The sequence below is a fragment of the Mixophyes fleayi genome, chromosome 1, assembly GCF_038048845.1.
Source record: "Mixophyes fleayi isolate aMixFle1 chromosome 1, aMixFle1.hap1, whole genome shotgun sequence".
Taxonomy (NCBI): Eukaryota; Metazoa; Chordata; class Amphibia; order Anura; family Limnodynastidae; genus Mixophyes; species Mixophyes fleayi.
Window position 1 is genome coordinate 264213603 of NC_134402.1, and position 23534 is coordinate 264237136.

A 23534-nucleotide genomic window follows, 5' to 3' on the forward strand; every position below is an offset into this window, starting at 1 on the left:
GAGCAGTTCCTGAAAAGTGGCATCATTCATACGAAGGAAATTCTTAAAGTCATCTGGGTTGTTGTCCCGTATCTCCTGTAGCAGGGGCATATGAGAAAACGTGTCTCTCCTCTTGAACCAATCTTTGCTCCAACAAGATCTATTCTTTCTCCTTATTTCTCTTTGCTTCCGTACCTGCAGGAAAAGTGCAGTTGCTTTTTCTTCTTCTACTGTATCCACTGTAGGTTAAAAAATAGGAATGAATGAAGAGACCGTGTTGCCTTCTCTTTTTATGCTGTTTTGGTAGTTAACTATAGTGAAAGCTCTGCCCCTTTATGCTAATGTCCTTGGTATATTGTTACATGCCCCACAAATGTTGCTTCAGTGTGTACGAAATTAAAATCATTGCTCACGACAACATGGCTGTAAAGAGTCGCTAGCGGCACGACCGCTCTTCCCTTTATCGTCTAAAACAAGGATAGTGTGTATGCAGTCCATGGACCGAGAGATCGGACCATCAATTGGATGTAAAATCGATCGGCATAAAAATTTGGTGGCAAATTCTGTAGTTTGTATCCAGCTTTACTCTTAAAAGGAGGGATGGGTTCATTTATTTTAGATTATTGTAAGCTCTAAAGCACAGCCTTACATGGCATATAAACTCACTTTATAACACTTTATAAAAATAAACATTAAAATAACACCTGTCTAACTGAACACAATAATCCTCCGGTTGCCTGGGACCATTGAGGCTTCTCCTAGATACACAGGCACAAATATACATATGCCCGCATTCTCATTACTTTATATATGTTATTATATTCCTTTCAGTTAACCTCTGGTCCTGCCACTCCACATCTTAATGATTACATAATGTAGAAAGAAAAATATTGTCCCCTCTTTCAGAGAGGAGAGGAGAGCGCTGTCAATAACTTTAACTCAGCGACATTGGGCAGAAGCATGGCGGCACAGTGGTTAATATTCCTGTCTCACAACACTGGGGTCATGGGTTTAATTCCTTATTATTTGCTATTAATGTACATCCCTAGCTTTTGAAGCATACTCCCTTTTCCTGATGTTCCTGAACATATCTTGGAGGGAAATGAATGCACTGAACGGCATGTTCTCAATGCAGCACTGCAAGGTGAACTCGTATTATATAACTGTTTACATTTTCCATTTCCATATCACATAGCTTAAAGGAATGTTATTACTAGCTAATTATACATTTTCATGCTAGTAAGCACCCAAAGTGTAGCTGTGTACCTGTATTATACGTATATCATACTTACCTACTTTCTTCAGCTCCCTTCCGGGAGCCAGCCAGTGGAGGGGGGCGTGAAGGGGCGGGGTGGCCGAAAACGCGTCATTTCGGCCCCGCCCCCTGTGACGTCATGACGCAAATTGCGTCATTTGACAGCGGGGGCGGGGCCAAACGCCGCGATTCACCGGGAATCGCGGCGTTTGGGATCTAATTCTGCCCACTTCACTAGGAAGTGGGGCACTTCCTAGTGAAGTGGGCAGAATTCGGGAGATTGTCACACTCGCCCGGGAGTCCGGGAGACTCTCACAAAATGCGGGAGTCTCCCGGACATTCCGGGAGAGTTGGCAAGTATGACGTATATACGTCAGAAACCATACAGCTATCTGTTTTCTCACAAAACTTTCAGGTATTAATCTATGTAGTAAAAATATATTTGTGAATATATCTGTCGATTTTTTGTAAAAATAGTGAAACGGCTATCTAGGAGATGAAGAAGCCCCTTATTCCTACTTAAAAGACAGCCTTTCTCAAACAGCAGTTACTCTTCTCACTATAAATCTCTCCAGAAGACAAGTCAGCTAAGGATGCTGCCAGTGGCCCAGGAAACACAGTTCCTAGGGAATATTATCAAGCCAAAGCAAATGTTTGTCTTTTCTGATTTACAAATGGCTATATGTATGGAAGTAATGGCTTTATAATAACTGTCTTAGGGTTAAAGCTTTGCTGCGGCTTCATTTATATATATATTTTTATATTTAGGAAACAGCATATTTACTGAATCCAGTTACAGTATACAGACACACAAATATATATATATTTCATATTGCACAAAATTCAGTTTACAAGCCAGATCCATGTAATATATGAACAATGATTTGGAACCATTTCTCCCTGCTTGCCAACTTCACTGCACTGTTTGTTTGAAGGCAGCAGAGAGGGAGGACGGTTTACCGAGGTTTACAATCATGTGGCTTTTGATTCTGCTTCTCCCTGCAAAAAAAAAAAATCACTACAGCAGACTGCTGAATGGAGATAAGGATTTGAAACAGTCTGCATGAGGGTGATAAGACTGCCTCCCTTCACTGGAAGATTATTTGTTAAGAACCTGTGTTAAATAAAATACAGTCTAAAGGCTTAACACTATCACTCAATTTCATCCCTGCACCCTCCTGGTCTTACTGAATTTTCTCATGAATTATGCTCTGCTGATTCCTGCATGCATGTTTGATAAATAATCACTACGTGCACACAATTTGCAACTTAAAAAAAACATCATTACAAAAGATTTTTTTTTTTAGTCATGAATCTAATTTTTGTTTTTAGAAGCCCTCATCTTTTTTTCCCTTGCATGTTTAGTACAACCCAGTTTATGGCCACCTCATATATTGCATATACATTATCGTCTTAGTCTAACTTACGTGTCTAAATTATTACTCTGTTGATATGTTTTATAAATGGGGCTACAAGAAACATGCATGTGTGCTAGATAATGAGGTTAATAAACAGAAAATCAATCCATAGGATAAGAAAAGGATCATACATTACACAAAGGGAACGTATATTACAAATGAACAAAGAAGTACTTCAGGACTCAGTTACTTGGTAGACAAAAAAAAAATGAAGGTTTCGTTTAAAGGATAAAAGCAAATATTTTAGCTGCACCTTTTACAAGCGTACATTAGCAAGCTACCACACATGAGATGCATACCTGACAATTTAGGTTTCGCTTTGTAAATATAATTGCAATCTGCATTTTTATCATTGGTTAGATTCATTCTGTTATGGAAATATCGACTCTACAAGGGGCAAGGGGTCTGCAATGCTAGGTTTCAGTACGTTGGTTCCTTTCATACAGGTGGTGTTATAACATCAACCATTCAGGGCCCGTAAAATAATTCTAGAATATGTGGCCAATTGTGGATAAATTTGTCTTAAATGACATCTGAAACTCCACCTTAAAGGCATACAACTGGAATCATGGTAAAAGGCTAGTTCATAGCTATCTCACAATTATGATAGTCCGCACAATTAGAAGTGCATGTCCATATAGATTTGTATAACAGGTATATGTAGAAGAGCACTTGGTCAATGTTAGGTTTAAGAAAAATGTTCTAACCTGTAAATAACGCCGATGTAATCCTGCTGGAATCCGCCCACGGGCACTTGGTTCCATATGATGAAAGGGAGGTCCTTACACTTAAGCTGCTTTCTTTGGAAAATAGTATTTTATGGACCAGTTTATTAACCCCGGGGTTTGATTTTTTCACTTTTCCTCCCTTTCATCATATGGAACCAAGTGCCCGTGGGCGGATTCCAGCAGGATTACATCGGCGTTATTTACAGGTTGGAACATTTTTCTTAAACCTAACATTGAGCAAGTGCTCTTCTACATATACCTGTTATACAAATCTATATGGACATGCACTTCTAATTGTGCGGACTATCATAATTGTGAGATAGCTATGAACTAGCCTTTTACCATTAAGGCATCAGTGTTTATCTTTTCTCACATACCTTGCACTTACAACTACAATTGGTTATGCACATCCCATTGAGCGGACGGTTACCATAGCCAGCTTGATTAACTGCCATTCTACCATTATACCATACTGTGCTGGATCATATTTTCATTGGATTCGATATTTTCCACTATATATTGGCACTCAAATTGAGGATTGTGTCAATATTATTGTTATTTCTGGTCCTTTACAAAATTATATTGCAGTCTCAATTTTTATTTATGTATTAACAAGCTATATATTAGTTATTAAATTCTTTTATATAAGATCTCAAGCTTTGCGCTATTTCTGTATCCCTTTTTTTGCTACACATAGGGGTTTAGTAGGCGATTCCAGGAGTCCAGGCACTTGAACAGTTAAATCTGTGATTGTAACTCCACCCCTGCTATACCCCTCCCACAGGAAGGATATTCAGTTTATGTCTAACAAAACCTGAAGGAGTTCAACTAGGTTAACTAACCACAACAACACAGTCAACCATACAACATTCAGAGCAAGGGTGGGAGAGCAGTGTCTCATGTAGCCAAGCTGTTAAATTCAGCCGACCTAACGAGTGGCACCGCAGGGGACCCTGAGTGATTAAGTCTGGCCTGAGAAGTAGTCTGAACAGAGGATCTACTACCATTCCTAGAAGATTGCCTTTACCCATTCCCTTTTCAGTTTCTTGAAACCTTCGGGATCATAGGAACGGGAGGGAATAAGTAAACTAGGTGAAATCGCCAAGGAATCACTAGAACATCCATGAATTCCGCCGCGGGGTCTCTGGTCTTTGAGCAAAAGGGAGGAGCTTTGAAGTTCAGCCATTAGATCTATTTCTGGACAACCCAAGTGTTGAACCAGGAGATCGAAGACTTCCGGATGAAGAGACCATTCTCCTGGATGAACTGTGTTTTGGCTGAAATAATCAGACTCCCAGTTGTCTACACCTGGAATGAATATTGCCGATATAATTGTAATGTGTTTCTCTGCCCACAGCATTATCCTGGTCGCTTCGCTCATGGCCCTGGCACTGCGCGTTCCTCCCTGATGATTGAGGTGCGCTACCGCCGTCGCATTGTCCGACTGGACCCTAATCGGCTTTCCGTGCAGAAACACCTGAGCTTGTACCAGCACCCTGTATATAGCTCGTAGCTCCAACACATTTATGGGAAGAGCTGACTCCAGTGGGTCCCACTGACCCTGGAATCTGAGGGTTGCAATGAGTTCCCCCCCAACTTGACAGATTTGCGTCTGTGGTGACAACCGTCCATTCCCAGGTCTGAAGAGATCATCCCTGGGAGAGATGTGATCTGAGCAGCCACCAAGTGAGGGACAGGCAGACCGGCGATGATAGAATGATCATCTGCCTGTCCATATGTAAGTGAGAGCCTGACCACTTGTGCAGGATCTCCCACTGCAGAGCCCACGAATGGAACTGAGCATAAGGCACCGCTTCGAAGACTGACACCATTGTCCCCAGCAGCCTCGTGCGTTGCAGCAGGGACACCTGACACTTGCTTAAGAGGTCTCTGATCCCGGACTGGAATGATAGAATCTTGACTTCCGAGAGAAACACTCTCTGACACCTGGTGTCGAAATCTAACCCTAGAAACCGCATCGTCTGCGATGGGATTAGAGATAACTGTGGCAGGTTGATTATCCAACCATGCTCCTCTTGGAAGGATCTGGTCAACTGAATGCGTTGTGACAGGATCTGAGCCGATGGAGCCTTCAAAGAGAAGGTTGTCCAAGTAAGGAATTACCGTGACACCCTTGGAGCGGAGAAGGGCAGACATTATTGCCATTACCTTTGTAAATACCCTTGGGGCGGTCGCTAGACCGTAGGGTAACGCCCTGAAATGGAAATAATTATCCTTTACTGAAAAGCGTAGTAAGCACTGATGGCTCTGCCAAATGGGAAAGTGCAGGAAAGTGTCCCTTATATCTATGGAAGCTAAAAACTCTCCCTGTTCCATAGCCGCAATCACTGGCCTGAGAGATTCCATTGTGAATCCCCTGACTCTAAGTTTAAGGTCTTTAAATTTAATATAGGTCTGAAAGAGCCACCTAGCTTTGCGACTAGGAAAAGGTTTGATTAAAACCTCAAACCTCTTTCCGGTGGCAGAACTGGAATGATGATTCCCACGTTCAGCAACTTCTGGATTGCTATCTGCAGGGCCTTGCGCGAAATACCTCATGTGGTGAAAAACCGGCAATGAGGAAACTAAGGTAAGTCTATGATGTACCGCCTCGTGACAATGCCCCTGATCCATGGGTCTAATGAGGATACCAGCCACCTGTCCCGAAAAAGCATAAGACGTGCCCCCACCACAGCTCTATGTATGAAGATAAAGTCATTCTGGGGCCAAACTCTGTCGGCTTAGGATGCCGTCTACGTGAGAGACCTCGGCCCCTAAGGAACACGCCTCTAGTGGGGGTATTTGACTTACCCCTAGCAGGTGATCCTCTGGATCTCTGGAAGGGCCGAAAGGAACAAAACCTAGGCTGTCTAGGCCTGGTCTGAGAGACAGGCAAAAAAGGGCTCTTACCCCCTTAGCTTTTGAAATGAGCTGGTCTAATCTAGCTTCAAAGAGGTAAATGCCATCAAAAGGAACCACCTCCAAGGTGCATTTGGAATCCTCGTCCACGGACCAAGAATGCAAACATAGAGAACGTCTTGCTGCTATGACCAATGCCGAAAGCTTAGCCGCGAGAAAATTGACATCCAATGAAGCCTGCCCTACAAACTCTGAAACCTCTCTGATATGATCGGAGCGCACCATTAATTCGTCACTAGGGGCTCCATCCCGGAGACCTTTTGACAACTGCTCTTCCCATGCTTAGATAGCCTTACTTGAACCAGGCCGTGGACATGGCCGGCCTGAAAATACTACCAGCTGCTTCCCCAGCCAACCCGAGTAAAAAAAAAAATTTTTTTTTGTCTGTGACATGCTTGAGAGAACCAACTCCCTCAACTGGTAAAGTGGTTGTTCTAGTCAACCTGGCTATTGGGTGGGTCCACCCTTGGAAGTGCCTCCCATTTTTCACAATCTTTAGCTGGAAGAGGGTAGAGAGTTTTTTAAATTTCGCTGGTGCCTCACACACAAACACACTCTCTCTTAAAGAAAAGAAAATTGTATAAGAAGCGACAGAACAAGGTAAAAACCTGTCCTGTATGAGGGGCACAGCAGGGCTCCGTCCTCCACTCTGTGGGAATGGCGCTGAAAACTCTGTGCTGGCGCCAGGAAGTAGGAGAGGAGTTCCAGGACCTTCCTTCTCAGCCAATGGCTGCCCCCGCTTCCACAACGGCGCTCTGTGCCCCCTGTGCGAGGTGCAGCCACAGCTGTCCTCTTCGATTCAATGGATCTGCTGTGGCTGCTCTGGTCCCTCTTCTTGCTGACAATGCTCGTTGCCTAAGGAGGAGGGGGACGTGACTGCAGCACCTGTCTGTGCGCTACGGTCTAAGCTGTAAATAGCTAAATAGCGCTGTCAGCCGTCTTTTGCCAGGAAATTTTACAAAACGAATTGCTGGCAATGCTGGGGGTGAGATAGCTGTCAGAGCTACTCACCCCGGCTCTGGGACCCGGGGTGGAGTAAGGCCGCAGGCTATCCACACCCTGGGAGGCGTCCCTGAGCCCAGCACTCCCCCTCTATAAAAATAAAAAATAAATATTAAATAAAATTAAAAAAACATTAAATCCAGGGCAGGAGCCCTGGTAAACATGCCTACTCCTAAGGCACAAAAACTAAACTGAATATCCTTCCTGTATAGCAGGGGTGGAGTCACACTAACAGATTTGACTGTTTAAATTAAATCCTATTTGCAGTGCCATCTAAATTGAGATTACCAAGTGGAGAGTACATCTCGAATGGAATGTGCCAAGGACACTTCCTGAGAGTGATGTAAAGCCCCCTTCTTAGGTGGGCATCACCTTTAGTGAATAAAAATTACAGATGCATAAGATTCCCTGTGTAGGGTAACATATGTCCCTATGTTGAAATTTATAGAAAAAATTAGGTGAAAATAAACCTTGATATCCATAAGATATTGGCTCAATATAGTAACATGTAATCTCAATGGAAGTTTGAAGCACAAGGATGAACATTTATAGTCATCATCTTTAATAAAGCCATAAATCCAGATGGCAAATAACCATGCATTGCCTGTGTTTCCTTCTGGACAAATCATGTTACAATGCAAGGGGTGCAAGTTTAATATTTTGCACATAAGTTAAATACTGGCTGTGTTTTCATGTAGCACACAAATACTTGATAGCTTTATGTTTACAGTGAAATTTAAAGTTGATCTAGGACGTGCCCTAGCCCAACTAAAAATCTGTCCACACATTATAAATTTACCTCCCCTCCAATACAACATGGTTTTGTAATGGTGCAAATTTACTTCTTTTTTTTCCTTTCCTTTCCTTAATGAATCAGGCCCTATATAAATTTCTTCTATAGGTAACTATATATATATCACCAGAAGTCCACTGTAGAATGAAGAGACCAGCAATAGTATTTCAGATAGTTCCAACAGGTAAAGTGTTTATTGCAAAGGAACAATAAATGTCACAAAGTCCAATCCATACGATCATTTTGGTCAAATCCATGGACTTACTTCAGGGGCTTGACTGAAACAATCGTATTTCTTGTCTGCACAGTAAGCTATTTTTGCAAGTATATCATTTTTTTACTTTTCTTTTTTAAAAACACTCACATTAGTCCCTGTCTCAGTGGGCTTACATTCTAAATTCTTTACCACAGAAACATTATATCAGTATGTTCGTGAATATGAGCAATATAAGGGTAGGAAAATGAACTCTGAACCATTTTACACATTGTTGTTCATAGTAAGCTTTAGTGAGCAAGGCCATATTTACTCCTGTTCTCATTACCTAAAACTCTTGCTCATCAGCTACACTGTGCACCTGCTCCTTGGGGTCTCTGCTCCTTGACTCCACTCCTCCGTGGTCTTCGCACCTCTTTCAGTGGCTCTAAACCTGTTAGCTGTGCACACGCTTATGGGCATGTTTCAACTTGCTCTGAATATACCCTTGCACCCCATTACCCATCCAGGCTATCAGTAGTTGTGTTGAGAGTTGTAGTGTTATTTGTTTACTGTATTATACTGTTATATTATGCACTGTCTTGTTGCTTGCCCTGTGTACAGTGCTGCAGACCACATGTAACACCCTATAAATGTTAATAATAATTGTTATGTAGGTCTCCAGTTAATGTTGCTTTAGATAAATGGCAGCTGAAATTGTTATTTAAATGCCGGCATCGTTGTTATTCATAAAGCACACAACAGTTTCTTCTAGCACACCGACACATTTATTATTAATATACCAGCCATTATAGACTAAAAAAAAATAGGTGGTTAGAGTTTTAAGATGAAGCCTGTCACGATGACACTATCTGTAGGTCTGAATTTGTGCTAAGACCTCACAAGACTTAGAATTGCACCTGGGTTGGCAGAAATGCAGGGGCAGTAGGTTGCATCTAACGTTTTAGCTGGTGGTTTGGAAATCAGCACAATTGCTTTCATTTTATTTATGAAGCACCGGCATCCGTGATGGGCTGCGCATACGCAATGTAACATGGTCATGCTGTCCAGGAACTACATCTCCCAGCATGCTGGAGGATGAGATCTGACACACAAAGGTGGTGAAAAACAGGAAAGCAAGAGAGGACTGCTGGAAAGAGAAAATGAGAAGCTGGAGTCAGCAGAGACGAGTGGGCATGTGCAATTTAGGACAGGAACAGAAGCAGCTGCCAGACTCCACCGCAGAGAGTGGAATAAGTAATAATTGACTTCCATAGTATCTACTTAAATGGACTGAGACTTCTTGTTAGTTAGACAAAGAACTGGTGGGGAGACCCAAAGATATATTTGTAAAAACACTTCTGCAGCACTATGCTTTAGCTTCAAGGGTATAGTGCAGGGAGAGTTAGGAGATCTGGGACAGAGAAACAAAGGTGAAAAAGTGTATTCAAACAGAAAAGAGAACATTTTTTCAGTGGAGAGTATTATAAATGAGAATTGTGACAGTTTACAGAAAGGAAACAGTGAGTTGCTTCAAAATAGTAGAACAGCCAGCATGTACTACATGTTTCTACATCTATTTTGGAGGGACCATGTGTATAAAAGGAGTGGTTTTTTTAAACTCTACAGGAGAGGTATATTATTATACCAGGAAAAGATAATAATAAGTGTTATTACTGAAGATCCTTACTGCCTTGTCAAGCTCAGTGAAAAAGGGTGGGTATACACTACAAAAAATTTCTTACACTATACAATTTTTTCCTGCAGATATGTGCTCTTCATCCATCATAACATTCGGCTCAAAAGATCGTGACACTGTAAACTCTATGGAGATCTGTCTACACTGCTGGTCGTGAGTGCATACACACTGCAGAATTGGAACAAGATTGTTCCATCGTTGACCAAGATTTTTAGTCTGTTTATAAAATCAAACAATACAATGTGCTTTGGAACGATAATCGTTCATTGGTGAAGTGTACACACTAATGAGATATCAGGCCGAGAAGCCTTTTATCATGTGACTGGAATGATAATCGGGTGAAAAACCTGTAGTGCAGCGATTCCCAAAGTGCACGGCGCGGCTCCCAGGGGTGCCGTGGCCAGGGAAAAAAAACAAAACTTACCAATCCGGCGGCGCCTGGGACCCAGAATTCTTCTCCCTCCTCACTGAATGTCATCATGTCCGTCATATTCAGTGAGCAGCAGCAGGAGAGAGGAGGATGCTGGGTCCTAGGCGCTGACGGATTGGTAAAAAGACAAGACAGACGAAAGAATGCCAAGTATGTTAAGAAACGGAGGGGAAATGGTAATAGGAAACAGCAATGGAGGGGCAAAAGAATGATGGAGGGCAAAGAGTGTGAAGGGAGAAGAAGGCCACAGAGTGTGAGGGTGAAGGGGCACACAGTGTGATGATTTTTGCATTTGTTGTTTTACTTTGTTTGATCTTATTCCTCTTAATGTTAGCTGTAAATTATTATTTGACAGAAATATAATTGAAAAAAATATATACAAATATTCTTTTCCCTTGGATTTATGTGTATTATTTTTGCAAACAACTTATTAAGAATTTCTGTCCTGACCTAAATACTTATTACGTTATTTTGACCCAACTCCTTATAAAACGGGACTGCTCTGTAATTATTTTGGAGGGGTGCCTTGATAAAATGATGGATACTCTAAGGGTGCTGCAAACTGAAATAGTTTGGGAACCACTGCTGTAGTGTGTATCCTGTTTTAGAGAGACTGTGCTATTTGTTTATTCATCCATGTGCACACAGGGGCGGATTTAGACTTTTGTTTTAGGGGGGGGGCGATTTATGGATTAATCCTGACCCCTCCCCCTCTGCAGTCCCGTCCACTCCCCCTCTTCAGCCCCGTCTCCTGTATGCACCGTGCCCTACAGCACTATGTGTATCTCAAGTGAATGTATTTTAGGATACAAATCGGTCAGGTTAGATCTAAACTTTATTTTAAGTAAAACACTATATAGCTATAAAATCACAACAATAAGAGCAACAGATAACAGATATATATGCCCCATCATCACACTACTGTCCCTTTCATCCCACCTTCATCACACTGCAGCACTTTCATCACACTGTTGTTTCCTTATTATTGATGCCTATTTGGCTATTAAATATTGCAATTAAGGCAAGTCACATCCAAGAGCTGTCTGTCTGCTCTCTGGTGATAAGCAGCCAAGATCTGGCAGGTCACACCAAAGCTACATGGGTCCCATCGAATGCACTGAAAATGTGCTTTCAATGCGTTATTAATGTATCAAAATTTGATTTCAAAAGGGTCAAATGCAAGTTAAATTCTTTGCGCTGGATTGCAAAAGCACAGTGGATACATGTGAATGAGCCTTAGATGTGCAGTGCATTTTCTTTCTGTACATTTAATTTTATTTTTGTATTGTAGATTTGTACTACTATAGGATTTCTTAAGTTTATTTAAAAACTAATAAAAGGACAAATGCCTATGAGGTCTTTAATCAAAATGAATACCAATATCTTTCTCTAGGAAATTTTCCTTAAAGGAAGAAATCCAATTACCTTTATACAAAATGTCCAACCTTTCCAAAGTTATTGTCAGATGTGCCAGCAACACAAGCTAATTGTGGTGATAAAACTAAACAAAAGTACGTCATCTGTATTGTCTGCCTGCTGTTTCTAGTATCACAACATCCCTGTTAGTGTTGCCTAAGAGAAAGAAATACAAATGCAGCAGGTGTGATTTATAGGTAATATTCCTCAATAAATTTAAATTTAGACTATTCAGGATTCATATAATCCTGAAGGATGCACCCTGGACACAGGAAAATTTTAAAAGGCAGAGAAAGAGAATGTGTATATATTTAGGGGCACTCCGGGATAACCCATACATAAAAACATACATTTTATTAGATATACATTAAAAATAAGATAAACAAATAAGGATGTTTGGAAAAGGTGCAAAATAATTAAAAGCTATAAATAAAAATGTGCTGTGTGATTAAAAATGCAAAATAAATGGCATTACTTTGCTGCTACTATCTATATTCAAAGTATGAATTTGTAATATTAGTATAAGGTCCGCTATTATGATAATTCAACTTTAAACGAAAAGCAGAGGGCTAGGTGTTATGAATGTCCTCTGAATATTCAGAATAGTTACCCAAAATAATATATTCACTGAGTTGTCAGTGCAGTGTGTTACATATACATTGGTTTTAGTTAGATTGGTAGGTGCCCTTTAAATTCTCTAACCAGGATCGTGGAGTTATATGAATCCCTGCCTAGCATACATCCAGGACACGATCCGGATATATATTGTCTTAATATAGTTGTTAATCATGAAGCAGATTACTATAAACAGAAGTCCTGAGATTTAGAGAATGTGCAATTAAATCTCACTAGATTCTCTGCAGTATGACAATTAAATTGTCTTGCTAGTATGTTCAATATGAATAATTCAGAGTTCGTATGCTGTGTCCCTGTTAGTGTCACTCACTTCCCATAAGTGATATCAAACGGAAAAACTTCTATACTAGTTGTATAGAGGGGTTTCAGAATGTCGTCACTTCCGGCCCGGTTTTTTTTTCACTTTGCTCCGAGTTTTAGTTAAAACACTGGAGGCGGCAGTGTGCTAGGGGGGGAGCAATCATCCCTCCCCTGGATCCGCCCCTATGTGCACATCAAATCCAGAAACAAGTAATGAGGATTAACAACTCTGTCACTCTCTGATAGCAAGGATTTGAACATTTATATATACCCTTTAAACTTAATTGCATGATTTATGTTACTCTGCTCAAAGTAAGGTTGAGTGTGATAATATTTTACTACCAAACACTGTTTATGTGATTATAGAGTATTGTGCATGTTTACAGCAAACTTATTGAGAAGTGGTCCAGAGGTACCTCTTACTGTAATAAATAGAAGATACTAATTGTGTTTAGGCATATGTACACATTTTGCTGCTCTATTGGTTTATTGCTCTGATAATTTTTGCCTGATGCTTAAATTGGTTCCATTGTTATATATCTACCTCTAGATTAACCTTTTCGACACTGAAATATATTTTTGAAACGAAAAAGAAATTGAAGCTTTAAAATGTTCAGGTGTGGCTTCTAAAGACCAGTCTATCCAACTAGTTATGGCGTCAGATATATAAATAAAGCATTAATATGGAAGTGGGTTCCCTTAGTCTCCCTCTGGTGTTGCAAATTCACTGAACATTACTCAACAAAGATACTACTGAATGTGACTAGTGGAGGTACTGTGCAGAAGATGTGACAGTGAGAACTGTGACATCTCCCCCAACCATAGATGTTGGGGGAAGGGTGTTACATTTATTAAATGTATCTGTACTTCTTGTGACAGTGAGGAAGGAGAGTTTCTTCCTCGTACTGGCTTTATTAAACCCAGTGGTACCCTCATATAAAAGATGGGGTCATCTCTTACAAATAATGTGGCCCTTTAGAAGTTATTGTTTGGTGATTGCATGTGATCACCAGACGATAACAGCCTACAGTACAGAAAACACTGATGTGCTCAGTGGCGGATCCAGGGGGTGGGGGCGATCGTCCCCCCTAGCAGGGGCTTGCTGTCGGCGGCTGCACACTGTGTGCAGGTCCGTTTGGCACAGACAGGCAGGGAGAGTCCTGCCCGGCTGCTCTGCTTGTGTTTTAAACACAAATCATAGCAGACGGGCAGCACAATCTCCCTGCCTGTCTCTGCCGAACGGACCTGCACATAGTGTGCAGCCGCAGGCAGCCTTAGTTGCCAAAAAGCGGGGGGGCTAAATCGCCCCCGGTAAAATTATATTCTAGATCCGCCCCTGGATGAGCCTACGGATGGAGAAAGGGTGATTCAATACTCAGCTCTCCCCATCTTAGCATGGGTACCCCTCACTTTAATGAGGATAGTTCCCGCTTTCAAATGATGTGCCCCCTTGGAAGTTATTGTCTGGTACTCACCAGACAATAACATCCTACACTACAGAAAGCATTACAAAATAAAGAGATGGGGGGAAGGGGGCTGTAATGCCCAGATATTCCCTATAATGGCTTTAATAAACTTAGGGGGGCCCTCTTAATGCAGTTGTCCAGTTTGGCAAGTCTTGTTTTTTACTCCCACACATTTCATGCATTTCACTCAAGACAAAACTACCAAGCAAAATGCATTATGTTCAAGTGCAGATTTTATTATAAAAAAAGGAATCTTGTTTTTTTCTGTTTTGGGAAGATGAATTCATACCAAATCAAACACCACAAAGCATTAATTGGTGGTGGTTAGAACAGAAATACACACAATTGCTTTAAGTTCACTTTAATTGTCAGTTAACCCCAAAAAAAAAAAACACCACCACTTTTTGGCTATTTTGGGTAAATGTTGTTTGTCATGACTGGAGGATGCAAACGAGTGGTATTTTACATAAACAAATTACTGCTATTGATGGTGGAATGTGGTCAGCCTAAAATTTGCCAAAATAGGCTCAGCATAGGATTAAGAAAAATCTCAGCAGAAAAGGGGAAAAGCAAATTATGAAATGCCAGCGGGTGAAAGAGTGGATATTAATTTTTATATAACAATCTTCAGAATGTCTATTTTAGACTATGGCTACAGTCCTCACTGATAAAAGCCACTATAAATGTGGATCTTATGTGGAGTTTTAGTTTACGCTTCTTTTCATACTGACTTCTGACAGTACAATCATTCAGATTCAGAAATGGGTAAAACAGTTTTACATCCAATAACACTGCTTAAAATACTGCATCCGTCTTAACATAGAATAAACATAGTGATTATATGGTACGTTTCACTGCAGAGGATTAGTCATTCTGTGACCAGTGATTACGGCCAGCTACTTTTTACTTTAATTCTTTTTAGACATTGAATTAGGTCAAAGGTTAAAGCAACATGCACAAGCAGTTGCTACGCATTTAATGGACACTAGTAAAAACACACCTGCTGTGTGTCTGCATGGTCCAGACAATTAAGGATTTATTGGTGTGACTTCTGCCTTGAAGGTCACTGTATTGTCCTGCTATTACAGTGTAACTGGGTTCACATTTTAGAATTTCAATAAAAGCAGCAAGAGATACAAGGATACAGCAGAAAAATCTATTATTTATTGTTCAAGTTTAACAATACCCCAAGCACTTCAAACTTTCCTAAACATTGGAATAATAACATACCCAGGCCAGAGGAACCTACATATTACAATTCAGAAGACAAAAGAAAAAAATGGGCCTTCACCTGTACAAAAGGATAAAAAGAAAATAATGCAGCTTCTGTCCATTGTGGAGATAGTGCTCTGAATATATGACAGCAACGGATCAGCAGCTCACAGGGTCAGGTGCAAAGTAGACACAGATATGGGGCCGCACAGTAGAGACATTGAGGGTACACAGAAAACACAGACACCAGGGAACACACAATACAGCACAAGCACAGTTATAGACCCAGAAGAGGACACCGCACAGACACATATGAGAGGTGTGCACCATACAGTACATGTACACGAAGGATTGTATGTCTGAACGTGGGGGTAAATCCAGATTGCCAAAACAAATGGCCCCAACCACTTCATCTGGCTAACAAATATATATATATATATATATATATATATATATATATATATATATATATATATCTCTATCTCTCTCAACTTTATGTTTGGTGGGACCACAAAATAAAATAGGATTACACTTAGAACAAGAGAAGTGACATTGTGACAGTTGTCCTTTCAGACAGCATAGGAACAGAGACCAAGATTTACATTCAACAAATGCACACACATACAAAACAAAAAGCAATCTCTGTGAACTTTGGTAGGCTCAATCTTTGCTATTGATCTGTTAAGTCATTTTCCCTATTTGGTTTAATGCAGCCATGCACGGGGCAAATGGGACCAGACCCGTGGTGGTAGCATTTTGCGATACGACCGGCAGTGGGGAGAATACTGTGCAACTTATGGCTTGTACTATAGGTTATCTCAGTGAAACACAGTATATCACTGGCAGTGGTATCCACTTTTTATGCTGCAATATAAACATTTCTTTTTTGTCAAACATACATTGGCGAATAGCAGATGTGGTGCCGTTGTTTAAAAAGGGGACGAGATCACCACCAGGGAATTATAGACCTGTCAGCCTGACATCAATAGTGGGGAAACTACTGGAAGGTATTTTAAGGGCTAGTATTCAGGATTACTTGGTACGCCATAAAATTATTAGTGGGAATCAACATGGATTTGTGAGGGATAGGTCATGTCAAACTAATCTAATTAGTTTCTACGAGGAAGTTAGTGGAAACTTAGACCAGGGTAACACAGTACATGTGGTCTACTTAGATTTTGCAAAGCCTTTGATACAGTGCCACACAAGAGGTTGGTTTACAAAATTAGGGAACTGGGTCTAGGAATCAACATTTGTACTTGGATCGAAAACTGGTTAGAGAATAGGGAACAGAGAGTTGTGATAAATGGAACATTTTCTAATTAGTCAAAAGTCTTAAGTGGAGTACCTCAAGGTTCCGTGTTGGGGCCACTCCTTTTTAATATATTCATTAATGACCTTGGTGATGGTTTAGAGAGTAAAGTTTCTATTTTTGCAGATGACACTAACCTCTGTAAGGTAATAAAATCAGAGCAAGATGTAGCTTCTCTACAGAGGGACTTAAATAAACTGGAGGATTGGGCGGCCAAATGGAATATGAGGTTCAACACAAATAAATGTAAGGTTATGCATTCAGGGATCAAAAACAAGAACGCAATCTATAAATTAAATGGAACTAATTTAGGAGAATCTATAATGGAAAAGGATTTGGGAGTGCTCGTAGACAGTAGACTTAGCAATAGTGCTCAATGTCAAGCAGCAGCTGCAAGGGCAAACAAAGTATTGGCATGCATAAAAAGGGGCATAGATGCAAGGGAAGACAGTGTAATTTTGCCACTGTATAAATCATTGGTAAGACCTCCTCTTGAATATGCAGTACAGTTCTGGGCACCACTCTATAAAAAAGATAATTTGGAACTAGAAAGGGTTCAGAGAAGGGCGACAAAATTGATAAAGGGTATGGAGTCATTAAGTTATGAGGAAAGGTTAGCCAGTTTAGGCATCTTTACTTTAGAAAAGAGGCGTCTAAGGGGAGATATGATTACTATGTACAAATACATTAGGGGTCAATACAGAGAACTTTCATGGGAACTTTTTACCCCAAGGACCATACACAGGACACGTGGTCACCCTCTAAGGTTAGAGGAGAGGAAATTTCACAACCAGCAAAAGAAGGGATTCTTTACAGTAAGGACAGTCAAGATATGGAATTCATTGCCAGGGAAGGTTGTGATGGCAGATTCAATAGATATGTTTAAGAAAGGGTTAGACAAATTTTTAGCGGAAAGGTGTATCCAGGGATACGACCGTTAATTAAAATGTAGGATAGTAGTGGATATAGGGTAAAAATAGGACTGCAATATTGAGTCTGGGGGGATTTTCACAATTGAAACAGATTGGCGGTTGCTTACTATGGATCAATTTCAAATTTAAGTGCAGGATCGCAGGAGATCCAAAATAGGTTGAACTTGAAGGACTGGTGTCTTTTTTTCAACCTCATCAACTATGTTACTGTTACATGCCAAGTACATATTTTCTTCACTATATGTCTGCAGGCAATATTTTTGCATGAAGAGGGGAGATTGGAGGATATGAAGGTGTGTAAAGAGGAGGTGGAAATTAAGATGGAGGGTTGAATAGCAGTAATCTTGACTGCAGTGAATAAAATGGAGGTATTGAGGCTACAGGTCATGGCGTTAGGCAGAGAGAGGAGATTTTTGTAGCCATGGACACTGAGGGGAACAGGAGGTGGTCAATTTCAACTGTTGTAAGTGGAGCAAGTGGGATGGAGAAGGTAAGTGTTAGATAATTGAGTGCAGGGTTTGATAAGATGGTTGGTTGCACCACTGATGGGGTTTACAACTGAGCACCTAACATTCAGTATTTCTGTGTCTTTCTCACCTCCTGCAACCTAAGTCTTCTCACACCTATCAGACCTGATGAATGACCAAACAAAAAATACAGGGAGAGACACTAGGTCAACTTGGCAGAGACCACATAGTGGAAGGCTGGTGAGAACACACTGTGAGAAAGAGAAGCTAGAGAGAAAGCCCCAGTGTGCACCGCTCTGTGGGAGTAATGGAGACATGTGAGCAGAATGAAGCACCTAAGTAATTGATTGGTGTGTGGATAGTAAACAATGAACATATATGATTCTGTAGCTAGCGTGGGGACATTTTTGGTAATGAAGGCCATGAATTTTTGGCAATGCAGTATGTCACAGGCAGCAGTAACTTCAAAACAAAAAGTTTTTGGGTTGGGTGACAGGAGTTTTCTAGCAAGGACACAACCCTGGCCAATTTCAGCAGGTGATACACAACCCTCTCTGCTCTCATTGTCTGCCTTCAGTGAAGGTATCACATAGTTTCCATGCCTAGACTTCTCTCTAACTATCTTTAAGCAAGATTTTTTTGTCATTTTTTTTTTTGCTTTTTACATTTAAACAAATCGTAATATAAACACCAGTTGTAAAAATCTTTGCCCCCATGTATGTAATAACCACAGTTTAACGCAGAAGAAAGTGACTGTGGATCATGTCAGATAGAGAAAACCTTCAGGAGTCTATTTAACAAGTAGTGAAAAGCCAAAATTCCGGCGTAAATGCTGGCAAAAGGCTCTTTCACCACTTTTTCTTATTTACCAAAAGGTTAACACTGAAGAAATCATAGATTTTTTTCCAGCATTAAAAGATATCCCCATACATCTCTGTGGGGACAGCAATATTAGGTAATTTGGTACTTTGCTTTTCATCATCTTAGGATGGCTTCACTGGATTCTCCAGTGTTAACTACATGCATAGCACTTTCTCCATTCGCCAGGAGCATTAGGCTGCCGATGAACTAAAGAGAGTCTTCGTGGAGGAGGGAGTTCTTTGCCAGTGCTCTCAGAGCAGGTCTGGCATAGCAAATTGCAGCGGTACTACATTTCCTGCAAATTACCTGTTTTAGCATTAATAGACAAAACTTCCAGTAAACACTAAGGTACAAATTAAATTTGGCACCTCGGGAACAGTCCTTGGAGACACATAGTCTTAATGTTTTGATTCAAAACTCTGTTCATTTTCCCTCACGTCCAATTGAGGTGCGAAGAAAACCGAGTGAATATTCCTTACAGTATTGGTTGGCAATTAGCGGGACCTCACAGCCAATTGAATCTCCCCATAAAAATCAAAGTATAAACTTTGGGGTATATTTCAAGGGTGGAATTAATATCATGGAACTAACTAAGGAAATAATCATGGAAAAGTGTATTTCACCATGTAATACCCATAAATTATAAGGATATTTATTTTAATAGAATAATGAAAATAAGCATTTAGCCCCCATATAAAATTTACATGGATGGGATTAAGATTAAAAAAATGGGAAAATGGCATCAAGTAATGTACAAATTCTGCACAGACCTCTGTTGGTAAAAAGATGTTTTTACAGTATCACATGCAGTGGAAGGGCTTTTAGGTGCTCTGAGTAAGTATTCTCCAAGCTTATCCCCACATATACCAATCATCCATATTATGTACTGATGAAATAAACATTACTACCCTTATTTATACAGAACCAAATTATTCAGCAGCGTTGTACAACCGATGAAAACATTTGTAACTTATCAGGCCATTAACACACACACTAACAAACAATGCAAAAGAAGAAAAAAGGACCATGATCTACAGATAAGGGAGAGAAAAAAAAAAAAAAAGGTCTGCGGTCCATTTTTGTGTGCAAGGTTTTTACTGTATTTACATATTAGAGGGCAGGGACAGATTGGGAACTTAGAGTGGCCCTGTAAAAAATTCTTGAAGTGGCCTCATGTGGGCGGGACAAAATCAACTGTAGGTGGTGCCAACACAAAAGTAGGTGGAATTTAGAACTATTAGAAACTGGTTGTAGTAACCTAGATATGATGTCTTAAGCCACAGTGGGTCATCCCTAAAGCGATGCAGAGAAAAAGCTGCCAGTCCTGCGTTATAAAATTATATAAATCCTTTTGCATGATCTGCGACTGGTTTATGCCTCTGTGCTCTAACTTGTTTAGTTGCCTACTAACACATCTTTTCAAAATTCCCTTCATAGAAACATATCTTACTAGGTTTAATAAATTTGATTATTCCGAAACATGGCACAATTTGAGCAGTCTGCCATTGCAGCATATGCGCACCTCACGCACTGTTGCATTTTTCCCTGATGTCCTGAGATGCAAACCAGTCAAATCTCTCTCTATATATAATATATAAATGTGTACAGTGTTTCAAAAAATGCATTAAAAATAATCCTTATAATAAATGGCTATTCAGTGTGATCACCGTAATGGTGAAATGCTTAAAGCATCTGCAAGAAAACACTTATTTTGTAACAATTGTGTATGAGCCCTAAATGTGTTCAGTGATTGGTGGTGGTTTGAATTAATAACAGTGCAGGGAGGGTTGGCAGACAATGGCATAAGTGAAGGGGAAAGGGCTTGCTGGTGATATACTAAGTGCAAAGAAGGCATATTATCAGTGCAATGGGGACTAGCCCTATGTTATCCAAGAAAAGGAACAGGGCAAGGTAGGAGGAGGCAATGGAATCAATGCAAGAACCACTAAAGTATCATCAGAGCTGAAAAAAGGCTCTGGGTGTCCAGGTGCAATTAAAACAGGGGGGTTATCATCTTAGATACATTTTTAGACAAATACACAGGCAAAACTGAGTGCACTACTCTTAAGTGCACACAGTTCTGCCTTCATGAGCAGTAGTGTAAAGCGCGACATACCTCTCGACTGTCCTTGTAGTCGGACCAAATCCTGACTAAGCAAGACAGTCACCCAAATTCAGGACTGCCCCACCAGATTCAGGACAGTTGGCAGACTGTACTGCTCTCTCCTACCTGTTCTTGTCACTTTCTCCACCCGTGGCTGCTGGCATGTTTAAATCAGTTGCTGCTTGTCTGGATCGTGAAATGTTGGGGGTCCTATTTGGGAAAAAATGGGTACATGAAATGTAGAAAAACTCCAACTAGTTCCAGCATTCAATCAATACCACCCACCCCAACATTAAAATAATAGTACTTACATTTGATAAATAGTTCCACTTCCATCCATTCAGCCCTGGCAACTTTAAATTAATAGTATTCCCATTTAATAAACATATTACCCAAACTCCAAACAGCCCGAGCAATAGATTAATATCATTTACGTTTAATAAATACAACAACTTCCCACAATCATCCCCGACATAATATTTCCATTTAATAAATAGCCCTCCTCCCCAAACTCAGCCCTATATTCAATTAATAGCCCCAAACCACCACAGCATTAATTAAAGGTTCCATTTCCCCATCTAATTTAATAGGCCCCACTAATAAATTAAATTGCTCCACCATCACCTCACAAATAAAATAGCCCCCACCTAAACTCCATTAATAGTCTACCTCCCAACCATGTAGACAGCCCTCCTCCCCTCACACATTATAGCAGCACCCCACCCTATAGTTTTCTCAGTGCAGCCCCCTCACTTACCTTTAGTTGCAGTAGCCGTTCTGCTGCATCGCTCCTCAGACAGACAAGAAATGAACACTTCCTGTCTGAGGCCATTCAGCAACAGGCAGCCTCACGATTGGTTGCCTGTAGCTTTCCACTGACCACCAATGCCTGTGATCATTTGGTGGATGACAATAGCAATGAAGTAGAGAAGCTCTCAGTACCCACTAGCATGGATGTTACTGTTTGTACTAACATGGCTAGCTTAGGGAAAGACATTATCTTCAATGACTAGCGATGTCAGAAGTTGATAAATGTAAATTTAGTTTTCACAACTGTTTATACATACATTCATACCACACATCACACATGTATTATAATAAAATTATAATTTGATACTAAACAAAGCACAACACTTGTTTGTTTTTTAATTCATGTTTTATTTTCCCTTCAATGTTTTGTATGTTGTATTTTCCCCTTATTGAGCCAATATACATTATTTGAATAAAGAATTTAAAAAAGCCAATCCATTATATGGAACACATAGGGGTCTACAGTAAGCAAGAATATAGGAGTAGCTTGAGGAACACCATAAATCCAGACTCCTAAAGTCACATACCTTTATTATATGCACAGGGTGGTTCATAAGTGTGGTGGAAAAGTTTTTAGGGTATGTGGCCACTATGGTGGCCATCTTGGATGGAACTAATTTTTTTAAATAGTGACATATCAAACAGATGCAGAATTTCATAAGAAAACAATGCTGTTTGTTGTTTTAACGTAATTGTATTCATTCTTGAGTTTTAACATAAAATTTATAGAATATGTTCAAAGTGCTGTCCACCATGTTGCAGTGTTAAGAATATTCTCTATTCCCATTCCTGATGAACCTTAACCAACATGTCTGGCTGAATCTCATCATAAGCATCAATAATTTGTTGATGCAGATGTTACAATCTTGTTTCTTGTTGCCTTCAGATAACCCCACAGAAAGAAATCCAATGGAGCTAACTCTGGGGATCTTGGTGGCCATTGGACTGGACCTCTACGGCCAATCCAGCTTTGGGGAAACTGCACATCAAGATAATCCCTAGCAATGAGTCCATAATGTGGTGGGGCATAATCTTGCTGGAAGAAATTAGGATATGACAAATCCTCTTACAACAATCTCTTCATCTAACAACCTCTTGTAATGTGCTGCTGTCAATGTTCCATACATTAATGAAGAATGGTCCACACAAACCACACCATACCTAGAGGCATCCATCCAGCGAGGGTTTGTCTCTGGCCAGTACCTGTGGTTCTGTTTTTTTTTACCTCACCATTGCCGAAAAAAATTGCCTCATTACTAAACTATACCTGATGTGGAAAATGAGGGTTCAGTTAAAGTTGATGTGTTACCCAGTGCGCAAACTCCGTCCAACTAACTGGGTCATCCTCAGTCAGGTGTTGCAACATCTGAATGCTGTAGGGATGCCATTTATGATCCGGTTTGATTCAATTTGGCATGGAGTTTGGCAAATGCACTTTGACTAATGGGTGGCTTATCTGGGAGACGTTTGTTGAAATCATTTGCTATAGCACATGTCCTTCGTTCTCCAGATAGCAAGACAATCTCAACACATTCTGTTTGTGTTAGTGTCATTGTCATTAATGTCACTACCTGCAAAAGAAAATTCAGTTTAAACTAGAGA

At 40.4% G+C, this 23534-nt stretch overlaps 1 protein-coding gene across 1 annotated transcript in view; it reads right to left on the reverse strand.

The window, feature by feature from the left end:
* Positions 1 to 22256: 22256 nt before the first annotated feature.
* Positions 22257 to 23534, reverse strand: part of FKTN (fukutin) — a 31012-nt gene continuing 29734 nt past the window's right edge. The window contains exon 11 of the transcript XR_012691445.1: positions 22257 to 23499. The gene's annotated coding sequence lies outside the window, so the exon portion shown is untranslated. The remainder of the gene's footprint in view (positions 23500 to 23534) is intronic.